The sequence below is a fragment of the Delphinus delphis genome, chromosome 17, assembly GCF_949987515.2.
Source record: "Delphinus delphis chromosome 17, mDelDel1.2, whole genome shotgun sequence".
Lineage (NCBI taxonomy): Eukaryota > Metazoa > Chordata > Mammalia > Artiodactyla > Delphinidae > Delphinus > Delphinus delphis.
The window spans coordinates 19,474,360-19,490,313 of record NC_082699.1 but is presented as its reverse complement, the minus strand read 5'-3'; the positions used below and the strand labels follow the sequence as shown (position 1 = coordinate 19,490,313).

Below are 15,954 nucleotides of genomic sequence, written 5' to 3'. Positions count from 1 at the left end.
TTAGCTTCCCCACATGATTTTCTGAGAATGCAGATCAGGAATGCAAAGGTAAGATGATTATACCCCAACAGCTAACATCATCACTGCTTTTATGTCTTGGTTTTACTAGATCATTGCTTTAAATGAGCATCACAAAACCAACGGAGCTTTAGTCTCTGCCTTACCTTCTCCTCACAATCATTTTCAATTTATTTTTTCTCTTGTATGTCATCATTTTAATGTAAATCTTTCTTTTTCTTTTCAATAAAATGAAATGATTAAGTAATTCTGCCTTTTGCATGATTAAAGATGACAGATAAACCTGGGTGGATATATATGAAGGCTCCTAACAGAATCTGTGCACCTCACATGTCAGATTTCTTCTAGCTTGCTCACTGTTAATGACAGGAAAAATTAGCATGTCTGTGGATAGCCTAAGAAGAATCAGAAGATAAGGAAACTATAACATTTTTTCTTACTAAGTTTAAATCACTTTTCATTTTTCTTGCTGTAATTAATCTCTACTGTAAAGAGTAGAAATTGAATTACATGTAAGTCCTAACCAGAAGACAGGTTTACATAAAACTAAAAAATCAGTAGTTATTTAACAATGGTTTAGTAAGTACACAAGTATAAGCAAATAAAGGATAGAGAGAAAATATTAATGCAAGGACATTTACAGAATCATTGATGATATGAAACATTTTTTATTATAATAGTGCTACTTTAGTCATTTTGTCATTTAAGGGGTAAACAAACAAAATTAATGATATTTACCACTTTATATTTTATAACTCTTTTATCTTTCCTCTTTTCATACTCAGACATATATATATATATATAAACTATTGTAAAAGAGCACATAATATATTGTCATTGCTTCTAGATATAAGAACTGAAACAATGTTAAGAATTGGGTTTTTGGCCCAGTACTAACTAGCTTCTTGTGATTAATTCAGATTTTTAAAAATTTAATGCTAAAGACCAAGATTATTTTTAAATTTTAACACTTCTAAGGGCACACCGTATTTCTCTCAGTCAGTCTTAGTTTTATAAAATAAAAACCACTGGTTTCTAAGCAAGGCCTGTGACAACAGCAAAACACCACCTGCATCAGCTTTGCTCACCAGGACCACACAACATTTCCTGACCTAAGTTTTGTAGATGTCTGTATCATGGTAGCCTTGATTTTTTTTTTCTTTTGACAGAAGAATTACTATTCTCCGAATTTTTTTTTTTTCTGAGTGTATTCTGGATGGCAAAATTTGGGCCACAAAATGCTAATTTCTAACCTAACACCGTGACAGCAATCACAGCCTTCACAAAGATGGAATAAAGAGAGCAATCTAACATCCAGGGGTATGAGTTTCTCATCAGTGGCTGGCAGACTGCCGTGAAGGCTTACAGTAATCCCATTGGACAGCCCTGTTTGATGAAGCCTGGGAACAGGCAGCCACAATGTAGGGAGTTCACAATTGCAAGCATTTGTCCATAATTTAAAGCTATACGAGAAGTGGAGAGTATTCATCTGAACAACAAGCTGTAATTTAACTGGAGTAACATTTACACAGGTTTTAACCCATTAACTCCTTCTTTCCTCATGCACGCTGACTTCCTTGTTTCAGAAAATAACTCTCCAAAGAAGCAATGTGCAAACACCTAACACAAGCTTATCTGTTAAGCTGTGAAAACCTGCCATAAGAATAAAAGCTTTTTGTTTGGAAACAGGATCAGTGAGTGACATTTCTAAATCTCAACCTTGGCAGTTTTTTGATAGTTTCCTCTTATGCTGTGTTTTAGTACTTGAAATTCATTTTTAGCATATCACAAGCATATCTAGGCTGGTATTTAGCTTTTTTCTTTTTTCATTTTCATGTGTGCTAGGTCTGACCACCTATTACTCCAGCCTATGATGTTACCAAATATAAATATAATAACTCAAGTAACTCAATTTTACCATTCACACAGAACTCTGTGTGTGTGTGTTTGTGTGTGTGCTTTCCCCTGCTATTGTACAAAAATATTATAAACTTTGGCAACTTATGCCATATTTGCTTCTCTTATTACTTTAGAAATTGGACGTTATTTCAAGAAAAAGAAACATGTTTTGTTATATCAAAAATACAGAATATTAGTTATTAAGTATACAAAGCACTTCTTTTAAGAATGTTCATGGTTAGATTGTCTAATAGGTCATTTTGAATAAAAGAGTCTACCATCATCTAAAGCTTAGAACTGGAAAGTTAATGCTGGTTACGCTTCTTACAAAATTTTTATTCCCTCCTTCCTTTCCTTTGTACTTTCTCAGGAATGTCTTGACATGTACAAATATGGCCATAAGACTACATTTTTCTGGTTCTCCCAGATTAAAAAAAGACATTTATATGTTATGATATCATTTCAAATTTCCACTCTCCACTCAGTGTTTAAAGAAAATCTAATTTTATCTCTACAGCAAGGGTTACTTCTTCCCATGATTATTTCTTTTTTCATATATATAAGCTTTTGTTTGTTTGTTTTCTGTTTGCTTTTTGTAATTTATTTTTAGCTGTGTTGGGCCTTCGTTGCTGTGTGCGGGCTCTCTCTTGTTGCGGCGAGCGGGGGGTTTTCTTTGTTGCAGGGCGCAGGCTTCTCTTGCAGTGGATTCTTTTGCTATGGAGCACAGGCTCTAGGTGCGCGGGCTTCAGTAGTTGTGGCACACAGGCTCAGTAGTTGTGGCTCGCAGGCTTAGTTGCTCTCCGGCATGTGGGATCTTCCCGGACCAGGGTTCAAACCCATGTCCCCTTCATTGGCAGGTGGATTCTTAATCACTGCGCCACCAGGGAAGTCCCTCCACCATTATTTCTTACCCCCATCTTACTCTTTCCATTTAAAACTACAGGGAAATCCTATGATAACTAGTATTATACTCTTTTACACTTTGGTCTTCTGGTCCCAATTTCTTTCTTAATAAATTCTTTGAAGGCTACAGTAATTTTACTTGCTTACTAATCCAGTCATTTTAAGGACAAAAAAAAACTCCCATTTTAAATCCAGGTCATTACCTATTGTGCTGAAGTAGCATAAAGAGAGAGAAGATCAGTAATTCTTTTAAAAATTAGACATATTGATGAGGCACAAATCACCTTTTCTACTATCTGTTGTTACAATATACAGTCCAATAAGCCAAAAGGTACCCTGACATTGAACCACAGTGGGCCTGATGTGCCTAGGTCTTTCCTCTTTCCTGAGCCAGCTCACTTTTTGTGAAGTGGTCAAAGATACACTGTGTTATTATACCACAATGCCAGTGGTATCTGAAGAGTCTCTTATTCAAATATGATCTAGAATTCTCAAGAATAACCAAGTACTATTGCCAGATGGTCCTAAATGTGGCATTGCTATTTACCTAGTTATTCTCAAATTATCTTTTGTGATTTACACTGAAGGCTATATTTCTCCAAAATCTGCTCATTATATTAAAGATAATCAATAAAGAATTGCACATCATCAAATTAAATTCAGACTCCTTTCCTTAGCACTCAAGGTCCCAACCTCTGTTTCTAACATTTTTAAACTTTATTATCATAAAATAAAACACAGATCTGGAAAACCACACACACATAAATAGTATTACTTGATGAAATATTATAAGGCAAATGCTCTTTTTGACCCTGCTTAAGTGAAAAAACAGAATTTGTCACCCCAGAAATCCCTCCACATGCTCTATCCCAATGGGAGCCCAGTCTCTTTGAATTTGTTTATGGTTTCATCATCTAAGTGTGTGTACAACCCAAGTCACAAAATGTAGTCTTACCAAATTTTTTTTTTTTTTTTTTTTTTTTTTTTTTTTTTTGCGGTACGCGGGCCTCTCACTGCTGTGGCCTCTCCTGTTGCGGAGCACAGGCTCCGGACGCACAGGCTCAGCAGCCATGGCTCACGGGCCCAGCTGCTCCGCGGCATGTGGGATCTTCCCGGACTGGGACACGAACCCATGTCCCCTGCATCAGCAGGCGGACTCTCAACCACTGCGCCACCAGGGAAGCCCCAAAATTTTAACTTGATATCTTATAAGTTAAAATAAAAATCTTTAGATTCCCCTGCCCTATCCCTTTCTTTCTATATAATTTTTCAGGTGAAGAACACATAACTGATAGTTTCTTAAAGAACCTACAAACATGCCACCTGAGTTTGTCAGTCTAGATCTGCTGATTGCGTACTCCTGGTGCAATTTAACATGTTCTTCTGTCCTTTATTTCCTGAAAATTGGCATTGTATCCAGAGGATCAATTAGTCTCAAGACCGATTCCATTGATGATGTGTTCTTTCGTCAAGAAGCACAAAATCTCTTTTCCCTTTCTGTGATATTTGTGGCTGGAATGCAAAGTGTCTGGATCCATTAATTCATTAGGGATTGCAAACTTGTGATATTTCGATTCTATTATTTTTTTTTACTTGTTAGATGGAACAATTTCATAAGGAGGCTCTATAGGATAGAGTTAATCTACAGCTGGTCTTGGAAAACTCTCTCTTTATCTCCGGGGATGCCCGGATTATCTGGCTTTGACTCTTGACCAAGGTAAGTGCACTGAAATTTATGATGTTTTGTTTAAAATCCAAAACTCCCCTGGTGATCCCCAAACTCCAGAGTCAGTTTGTTTATGGATAGTTTTCTACTGGCATAACTGGTTACACAGCTGGGTGATTATGTAACCAGAAGGGCATAAAAGACCTCCTGGAAGCTTCTGTCTTGAGCTCTTTTAAAGCCAAAATTCAAAATTCATTGCACAGATCAAGCTGAAGTGAATAAGAACCATGGGGAGATTTCATCTGACTATCTCTCGGATCCCCAATGCCCACCTGCACTCCCTTTCTTTTGCTGTATCATCTTCTCTGACTTTAGATAATAGCCTTAAATGAGCATGTTCTGTTGAGTCTTATAAGTCTTTTCAAATATCCAAAACTAAAAAAATACTTCCAGAGACAACTCCCCTCACCTACTATTTTTTATCCAATAGTTTAGTTCATATAGAAAGGCAAGATCATGTTTATTTCTTTCCTCTGATTTAACCAGTTTTCAAGAGAATGAATTGGTTTTCTGTTATCTTCAGCAGGTAACTAATTATAGGTTTGTTTTTTAAACATACTTTTTAAACTTGTTTGTTTAAACATAACCAACAAGTTTAGATCAATTTCAATGTTTATCCTTTATGAAGTTCAAATTGTCCCATTTCTCCCAGTAATCTTTGTCAACTTTCATGCTCTGGTATGTCAAGATGGTCCAGAGTCATCTTTTGCATTCCTACCCACCCCCAACCTGGTATCAGCCATCATTCCAAAAGCACAATCTGTATCCTGGGGGTGCTCATTGCTACTGGGTCACTCATTGTCTCTAGACCTTTTCAGTGAACAGAACTAACTAGTAAATAAATATTTTAAATATTTTATGAGTTTATACTCATATTTTGAGTTGAAATGTGGACTATGGGGTGTTTATTTAACCTCTTCTATATATCTTCTCCAGACTGAATCCACAATGAACTTTAATAGATATTTGAGGAGGTTTATATTTAAAGGAGGGAAGTTACAAATATTTGGCTATAGAGGAACCACAAAGGTTAGGAAAATAATCTGCCGCTTGTCACAGGTGAGCTTCTACCAACCTAAAGCACAGATGAATGATTGGAGGTATTGTCTCTAGAACCTAGAAGGATTAAGAGTTGTGTAGTCAGTCATCTTGTTAGGAATCATGACCATGATCAAAGGACACAGTCAGTTCAAGAAAAACTTTCAGAGAGGGAGCCAGAAATTAACTCTGATCTCATTCTCTTCCTTCCTCCTGATCTCCTTCTCCTAGCAAAATTCATGTTATGCATATTGTTTTATAATCTGTTTTTTATACTTCCTCTGTCAATAACTAGTCTTCAAAAGTAGTACTTCAATTGCTAAAAGATATTCTATTACATATATATGCCACAAATAATGCACTCAAGTAGTAAATATTTAATCTCTTTTCTGTTAATTTTCTACCATTATAAAAGAGTTTTTATGGAAATTTATGTGACTGTTTGCACAGGTTTCTACCTATATCTTGGGTAAATATGTAGAAGTAGAATTGATATTCCAAGCAACAAGTACATTTTCAGTGTTTTGGGGATATTTTGTAAAAGTGCCCTCTAGAAGTATAGTAGCACCTTACACTTCCTACAACAGCTTTTTCATACTCGATTAAAAATGTGGGCTCTGATGTCAGATTTTCTGGCATCAAAACCTGACTCAGCTACTTATTAGTTATGAGGCAAGTTACTTAACCAATCTCAGCATCCTTCTTCTGTAACTAGAGATGGTAGTTAGCTACCTACTTATAGGATTGTCTGTTGGAAAGATTAAACAGGATGCTGAACCTTTGAAACAGTGTCTGACATACAGAAAGCACTCAATAAATGTCAGCTAAATAATAGCAGGCATTATAACCCTAAGAATACGTATTTTCCAATTTGATATGTATAAAAGTTATTTATTATTGTTTAACTTGAAATTCTTTAATAATCAGCTTGAATTTTTAAAAATTTCATTATAAATGATTAACCCTTATTCTTTATGAATTGTTTATTTATGCTTTTCACAGATTCCTTTTATTTTGTAGTATTTATTTTAAATATGAAGGAAGGTATCCATATGTTAGATATAGTTTGTATATTATATATGCTTCAAGTTATTCTCAGGTTGCCATTTGAATTTTAATTGTACATTATAAGTAATTGATTCTATAATTTTTTTAATGATTTCTGATTTTGTCATCATGCTTGTAAAGGCCTTCTACCACCCAAAATAACAAAAATATTCTTTATATTCTCCAATTACGTTTATAATTTTGTTTTGTATAGCTCTACATTTAATACTTTTGCAATTTACTTAGATGCAAGTTGTAAAACAGAGTCTAAATATCATTTTTCCAAGATGACTGAAGTTTACCCTAACAATTTTGTGTGTGTGTAATATATGATCTTATCACTAATTGGAATAGCATTCTTATTTTACGTGAGATTGTGTAAGCATAGATGTAATTTAGAAATTTCTATCATTTCACTCATATGCCTGTAGTTTTCTTACATATGTGAATATATGATAGGGCAAAGTCTCTTTTATAACTCTTAATTTAATAACTTAATTGAATATTTTGTAAAGTAGCATGTTTTAAAGATAAATAGGTCACCCTTTCTCTGCAGAATCACCATGGCAGCTGGGACCCTGTACACACATCCTGAAAACTGCAGGGCCTTCAAGGCCCTCATTGCCACTCATTACAGCAGGGCTCAGGTGCGCGTGCTCTCCGCACCACCCCACTTCCATTTTGGCCAAACCAATGGTACCCGCGAATTTCTCCGTAAATTTCCTGCTGGCAAGGTTCCAGCCTTTGAGGTTGATGATGGATTCTGTGTTCGAGAGCAATGCCATCGCCTACTATGTGAGCAACGAGGAGCTGCGGGGAAGTACTCCTGAAGCAGCAGCCCAGGTGGTGCAGTGGGTGAGCTTTGCTGATAGCGACATAGTTCCCCCAGCCAGTACCTGGGTGTTCCCCTCCTTGGGCATCATGCACCACAACAAGCAGGCCACGGAGAATGCAAAGGAGGAGGTGAGGTGAATTCTGGGGCTGCAGGATGCTCACCTGAAGACAAGGACTTTTCCGGTGGCCGAACATGTGATGCTGGCTGACATCACAGTTGTCTGCACCCTGTTGTGGCTTTATAAACAGGTTCTGGGGTTGCATTAAGCAGCCCCAGTTCCGGGCTGTCTTGGGGGAGGTGAAATTCTGAGAAAATGGCCCAATTTGATGCTAAAACGTTTGCAGAGAGCTAGCCTAAGAAGGACACCCCACGGAAAGAGAAAGCTTCTTGAGAAGAGAAACAGAAGCCCCAGGCCGAGTGGAAAGAAGAAGACAGCTGCCCCTGTCCAAGGAGGAGCTGGATGAACGTGCGCAGGCAGCAGCTGCTGAGCCGAAGGCCAAGGACCCCTTTGCTCCCCTGCCCAAGAGCACCTTTGTGTTGGATGAATTTAAGCGCAAGCACTCCAACGAGGACACACTCTCCGCGGCGCTGCCGTACTTTGGGGAGCACTTTGATAAAGATGGCTGGTCCCTGTGGTACTCCGAGTACCGCTTCCCTGAAGAGCTCACCCAGACCTTCATGAGCTGCGACCTCATCCCTGGAATGTTCCAGCGATTGGACAAACTGGGGAAGAATGCCCCTGTCAGTGTCATTCTCTTTGGAACCAACAATAGCAGCTCCATTTCTGGAGTCTGGGTCTTCCGAGGCCAGGAGCCTGCCTTTCCGCTGAGTCCAGATTGGCAGGGGTACTGTGAGTCATACACATGCTGGAAACTGGATCCCAGCAGCGAGGAGACTCAGACTGGTTCGAGAATACTCTTCCTGGGATGGGGCCTTCCTGCACGCGGGCAAAGCCTTCAATCAGGGCAAGATCTTCAAGTGAACATCTCTTGCCGTCGCCTAGCTTCCCGCACCTGCCCTTCAGGGAGAATGGGGGTCATTAAAGGAAACTGAACATCGAACCCTTTCCTGCCCTGCCTCCTTTGTGGGTGTCAGCTTCTTCAAAGGGGGGTAGATATGTTGAAGCAGGGTGTTGTCTATACCTGCAGAACCTCCCTGTGCAGGAAAGAAGTCTTCAGAAGAGCAGAAAGAGAGGTCTCTCCTGAGTTTTTATTTCTGTTTTTTTAATTGCCTTGCCTCTCCTGTGATTACCGTCTTCTAGCCTAGCTGGGAAAGATTGGATGTAGTTGGAAGGTGGTGACACAGGGCTTTGTAACTACCTAATTCCAGACCTTCCTGCATGAAGGGGGAGAATACCTGCTGACTGGGTGAGAGCACAGCATATGCAGAGCGACTTAACACTACTTCCTTACTTCCTGCAGCTGCCCTGTGAAGTGGGGTGGCAGCTGTATCCAAGAGTTATAGTTTCAACACTTCAGACAAATGGCAAGAAGAGGCACAGACTCCTTGGAACAGATGCTGGCTTGTGGGCCCTAACCTGGTTGTGGGTCATCTCTGGGGTATCCCTACTTTCCATCAAGGAAGTGGGGTTCAGAGATTTAAGCAACTTGCCTGTGATCACACATCTTAGGTGGTGGAGACAAGATTATGAACCCAGTGTTTGTCACTGGAGCCTGTACCTTAAAGACGCCCTAGTGCTTCTTGCAATGTAGAGCAGTCATAAATGTCATTTAACAACCCTGAAAAAAATATATATATATATGTATATATATATAAATAGGTCATAATTCATTTAAGGTTCTGGGAATTTATTGGAAGTCACTAACATTTAATAAATAATAAAAATATAGAAATATTAGACTTCATTATATGTATTTGCAGTAAACATTATTTATAAAATTATTATTGCCTTTGTGTGTGTTTGTGTGTATAAGTGTGTATGTGTATGTGAATTGAGTCCTAATTCTAAACATGATTCATACTGTAGGTTACAATCAAAAAAGATTGAAAGTCACTGCTGTAATGTAAATCTTTTCAGATAATATTAGAATAATTTTTCAAGTTCCAATCTCCCCACCAAAATTTTTCCATGATATTTACTAGCTTTATATTAAGCATCACTAGTTTTATTTTCCATTTTAAAAGGTAATTTTGTCCAAAGTAGTTTGCAGGCTTAATTCATTCCCATTACATTTTAGTATTTTTCAATGTGTTAAAGACATCTAATTTGGAACTAATACGGATTTGTCTTCTGTAATTTCTGCTCTGCATCTCTCTGAATTTTATTCACTACTTGGTAACGTAACATTTACTCATACTAAATTTACAGCTTCTCTTTGCATCACGAAAACCTTATTCCATCGGCATGTGTGTGAGAGCTATTTCCCACGCCAAATGGGTGGATAGCGTGCCCTACTCTGGACCATTTTAATCCTTGAGTTTAAAAAGCAGTCGCGGGCTTCCCTGGTGGCGCAGTGGTTGAGAGTCTGCCTGCCGATGCAGGGGATATGGGTTCGTGCCCCGGTCTGGGAAGATCCCACATGCCACGGAGCGTCTGAGCCAGTGAGCCATGGCTGCTGAGCCTGCGGGTCCGGAGCCTGCGCTCCACAACGGGAGAGGCCACAACAGTGAGAGGCCCGCGTACCGCAAAAAAAAAACAACAACAACGACAACAACAGGCATATCACTGAGATGTACAGGTAGCAATGAAACATTTGTGTACACTAAGAAATTGAAGGAGTAAAGCTTTTACATGTCACCTGGTGTTATATGAGCTTTGATAGGAAAACAGTAATCAGAATATATCATCTTTTATAAACTAAATGAGCATTCATAAATAACTGTCTAAATGTCAGAGGTAGATCAATAATAGATAGATAACTAGAGATATCTATATCTATCTGTATACATACTGTATATCCTTCTTTACAGTACCCTTACCAGCAGCAAGGATCCATGTAATATGTACCCGGGATTGTGCCTTATTCTATTTAAACCCACCCTGTTAAGGTTTAAATCTTCAGTGTACAAATGAGGAAACTGACACTTATAGTTTAAAAACTCACCCAAGGACACAAAGCTGGTATGTGGCAGATCCAAGACTGGAAGTCAGAGTTTCTCACTCTGAAGCATAAAATGAACAGAAAAACTGTTTTCTGTAGGTTCTACCTATATCAACAGATATATTTTTTCCCTAAGTCCAGAGTCACTTGTGACACTTAATGTTGTCATTGGGTGGACTGGGTCCTGATTCTCTCCCACCCACCCAATTTCATTTTGCAGCACTTACCCCAGGTCTTTTCCCTCTAGACATATTGGCTTTTCTTTTTTTTTCTTTTTCTTGAATTCCCATTTTTCATTTATAGAACTTTTTGAGAGAATACATGATTCGTCTAATTAAACTTCATATACAGGACAAAGCAAAACAAGTTGAATGTTTTCATTTTTCACTCTGGGGCAAAAAAATAAGCTTTTAGTTAAATCAACTTAAGAAACAGCTTGAATTGCAAGATAATACTGCTCCTATAAGTAATTGCTTATGTGCCTGTCCTATTCAGAGTGGAAGAGCTATGATTTATGAGCATTTTTATTTAAAGTATAATCTTGGATTTATTCCAAATAATCGCCATCTTTGAAATGTTGTCAACCTGGGATAGCCACAGGGATGCCAGAATTAAGGTATTATATCAGCTCACCACATGGTCCGCCCATTGGGCTCAAGTACGTTTTTATCCGTCTCTCTTTTATCACATATTTCCTTACTTCACATTTATATTTAATCCATTGACTTCCGTGATTTCTTTTATACCAGAGAGCATGTGAAACACAGGGAAAATGAGTAGACGTATTCACTTAGCAGGAGTTTTCTTCCTGGCTCTATTTCTCTCTCTTTCTGGCTAAAACTCCATTAGGCAAAAGTGCTCCTGGTATTAATCTAAGATGATTAGCTGTGAAGTGGAACACAAAGGCTGGCCTGGGGTGGAGACATCTGACAGTGGGAAGATACTTCAGAGCAAAAGAATCAAGAAGAACATGAGTTTAAGAGGCGAACTTCAAACAATATTAGGCACAAGAAATAATGTTAGCTGCAGCTGCAAACCAAATGGAAAAGTATATTCGCCAGTGTAGAGACTGTTCCTGGCCTTTCATTAGCTGTGCATGGGTCCCAGAGATCAACACCAGTATATTTCAGTTCAGTTTTTTTTTCTCTCTCTCTCATCCTCCTCTTACTTTTTACTTTTTAAAAATCTTTTATGAGAATATAATTGCTTTACAATGTTGTGTTCGTTTCTCTTGTACAAGGAAGTGAATCAGCTATGTATATACATATATCCCCTCCCTCTTGAACCTCCCTCCCACCCCTCCATCCCACTCATCTAGGTCATCACAGAGCACTGAGCTGAGCTCCCTGTGCTGTACAGCAGGTTCATCACTTGACTTTTTTTCCCTACGTGCCCCCACATCTTATTCCTTTAGCTTGCCTAACTAGCTATTAATGTTGTGTTAGAGGCAGCACTGCTTCCCTTATATACTATGTGCTCCCCTAAATAATCCAGCCTCCCTTGCAATTATATTAGGCCACGAGGCTAGTTCCAGCCAATACTGACTTATCAGAGGTGACCTATTGCACTTCTAGACCAAACGTTTGATAGTGTGGTACCTCTCTCAGGAAAGGGAGACATCACAACATACAGGGAACCTGGATCCCTGAGTCACATGATGGAAGAGCATCTCTAGTGACTGGCATCAGACTTCCTATGAATAATTATTAAAAGTTGTATATGAAACTGTTGAGATTCAGAGTTTAATTTGTTCCTATAGCATAGTCTAATTTATACGTTACGCTACACTATAAACTAATATATACATTGATATTCACTACTAATGTGCCAATTAAGTGGAAAGAATGCACAGGTCACACATTAGGAGCCTAGGATTTTACTTTTATCCATTTTATATTCCTCCAAACAATATGTATGAAGTTTCTACAGTATTTTTTTTTTCTTTGTGGTACGCGGGCCTCTCACTGTTGTGGCCTCTCCCATTGCGGAGCATAGGCTCTGGACGCGCAGGCCCAGCAGCCATGGCTCACAGGCCCAGCCGCTCCGCGGCATGTGGGATCTTCCCAGACCGGGGCACGAACCCGTGTCCCCTGCATCGGCAGGCGGACTCTCAACCACTGCGCCACCAGGGAAGCCCCTCTACAGTATTTTAATCACTGTTTCAGACAGGCTCTGGGAATAGTAAATAAGACAGATCAGATCCCTGTTCTCAAAGAAAGGGTCAGACAAAAATTAAGTAAATGAACAAATTAGGTAATTCAGAGTTTAATAAGCACTGTTAAAGTCAATACTAACATTGTGTGAGACCGATGACTGGGGGAACTATTTAATTGAATAGTTAAGGAAGATCTCTCCATCTTAGAATTAGGACATGAATGAAATAAAGGTACTAGTTCAAATATTTCAGAGAAAAGAACTTGTGTATAAATATTCTTAATGCATTAAGAAAAAGAAAGAAATCCAGGGTAATGGAAGCATCACAGTGAACCTGAAGAGAGTAGTACTGTATGGGGCAAGAGTGATATGCACCATTTCAGTCCATAGTAAGGATTTGCAATTTTATTCTAAATTCTATGAGAAAATATTGGAGAAACTTAAGTAGGAAAATGTTATAATTGTGTTTGCATTTTCATAAGTTCATTCCAGACATAGTGAAGAGAATGTGCATATTTTTAATGCAGAACTGACTAGACTCACTAATAAATTAGATTGGCAAAGTGAAGAAATAAAGAAAGCAATAACAGCTCCTAGAATCTAGACTTGTACAACTGGTACAGAGTGACATCTTTTGCTAAGATGAAGGAAGCTGGGAGGAGAATTTTCTTTCAGATGGGATTTATGATGTCAATTACACATCCAAGTGGAGGTGTTTAATAGAAAACTAGATATAAAATACTAGAGCACAGTGAAAAAGAGTGAGAAAAATTTGGAAATATTTTTATGCAAATTTCATTTAATGCACTGGATTGGTTAAGACCACTTAGGGAAAGAGCTTAGACAGAGAATAAGAGTCCTGGAGGGTAGAGTCCTGGAATATTCCAGCATTTGCTAATTCAGAGACTTAATTCCTCCCTCTCTTACTCCTCCTCAAAGCAGACGACTCAGTCTCTGAAAGCTTTATCTTGAGGGGAATCCATAAAGGGTGATTATAGTGAAATTTTCAGGTATAGTGATAAGCCACTGAGAGAAATAAAATCAGTAAAAAAGCACTTTTGAAAAATCTATAAATACACAGCTTAGGTAGTTGCTTATTCTATCTGCAGCCCTGACTTAATTATGAAATAGTCACCTAACTCAGAGAATCCTCATTATATGACTCTACAAAGGGAAAGTAAGAGCAAGCTACTTCTTTTAATATATACTGGGAATACAATTATAAATTTGAAATAAATTATCACCTTGCCACAAATCTTGATTGGGTTTCCATGAATAGCCCACTAGTGAAACATTCACTTGGCTAGTCAAGGAAGTGATAAGGGGACCACAGAAATGAGTATTTTTTCCAAGAGTGATCTGACCTAGTTTGTTATAGGTCTTGAGGACATCACTCAAATTTTCTGTGTGTGTTTTGAAGCAAGTGCTAGGAAATGACCAGCAGCAGAAGTTCCATTTGCCATCTTTGTGGCCTATTTTCACAGGCAAACCACCACCATCATTCACCAAGTAGCACAGGTATAGTTTTTACTGGTAACAAAAGAGACGTCAGGGACAGGGGCAAAAGATGTCTCAATGAAATAATGATGTTTAGCTCTTGAAAAACCACTGATGAATTCCAGAATGCCAGCCACAGACCTCTTCTATATAGCACTGTGAACATGGTAACCAGGCAAACTAGAGGAAGATAGTAAATAAAATGCCTGTATCACAGTCTTAGTTAGCAATCATATGAAGGATCTTAATAAGAAAGAGTCATTTGGGGAGGAAAAAAATTATTCACTCAATTGGTTTTGGCAATTTCCTACGTATAAATATTAAATCTCTTATGGATACACTTAGTGAAAGTAGACTAACAGAATGGACATTCATTGATTTGATTTCTCATGAGCTACCTAAGGGTCATAGACAAGTATTGCTTACATTGGATGGTTGTGCAAATATACAGTTGTTACTATAAATTTGAGGAGGAATGAAAACAGAAAAGAAGGAAAGTGAAAGAGTGTAAAGGGGAAGGTGATTCTCCACCTTACATGAAACCTTGGCTCTAGTGATTCAGCAGCCCTCAGGTGCATACAAATTAGGATCCTTGTATTCACTGCCCCTTTTCTAAAGCTTCTTCTATCCCAACACATACATAATTTGCTTAATTATTAACTTTCCACGAGATCTACCATGTTCCTTCTTCATTTTCCAGTTATACGTCTCTCTCCCAGCAGTCTCTGTTCACCTCTGTCTTTCCAACATGGATTAAGCTGGTTAATAACTGAGTGGGTTTTTAAAAAATTTTTATTGGTGTATAGTTGATTTACAATGTTGTGTTAGTTTCTGCTGTACAGCAAAGTGAATCAGTTATACATATACATATATCCACTCTTTTTAAGATTCGTTTCCCATATAGGTCATTAAGGAGTATTGAGTAGAGTTCCCTGTGCTATACTGTAGGTCCTATTTTATATATAGTAGTATGTACATGTCAATCCCAATCTCCCAGTTTATCCCTCCCTCCGCCACAAGAATTGGGTATTTTGAGTACATCAAAACATCTGTTATAGGGGAACTTCTGAAAAGTCAAGATAATACTGGGGTTTAGCCTGATAAATATGGCATATTCAGTCAGCTTATCTTGCATTTATATTTACATTTTTGTTTAATTTTGCCTGAACTTTCGTATATCAAGCACTTTCAAATAGTCATCCAATTAAGTTATTAAATATTTATTAAGTACTTAATACCAGGGATCCCCTTATGATACACTGGATACAAAGCAGGGACCAAGACAGACATGTTCTATGCCCTCAGACAGCAGATGGTCTCATATGGAAGCAGGCATTATATTAAAAATTACAATGAAATTTGATAACTTATGTACAGAACAATTTTGGAGCTCGTTACAATTATCATCAGGAGTATCAAACAAATCATGTCCTATTTTAATTTGCAGAAGATCTCTAGGAGAAATGACCCTAAACCCTCCCCTGAATTCTGATTCACACTGGGATATTTCCTGACTTTCAATTAAATTAGTACGATTGAAATTTTGTCTTCAAAGCAATTTACTGAGGTATTTTCCTGACATACCTAACATGTACATTCTGTGTTTTCCATCCATGTAAATCCTGAATACATAACCTTAGACATGGTAGAAATATCATAGAATAAGGACTGTCCACTAAACCAGACAGTGAAGTGGTTTCAACTGAAATGCTAATCTATGTTTTGTTGAGAAAGATTCTGGAGTCACATTTGAGATCAGCAAGAAAAACGACCAA

General features: G+C 38.0%; 1 pseudogene; it reads left to right on the top strand.

Moving 5' to 3' along the window:
- Positions 1-7,194: 7,194 nt before the first annotated feature.
- LOC132440211 (elongation factor 1-gamma-like) lies at positions 7,195-8,515 on the top strand (annotated as a pseudogene).
- Positions 8,516-15,954: the final 7,439 nt, after the last annotated feature.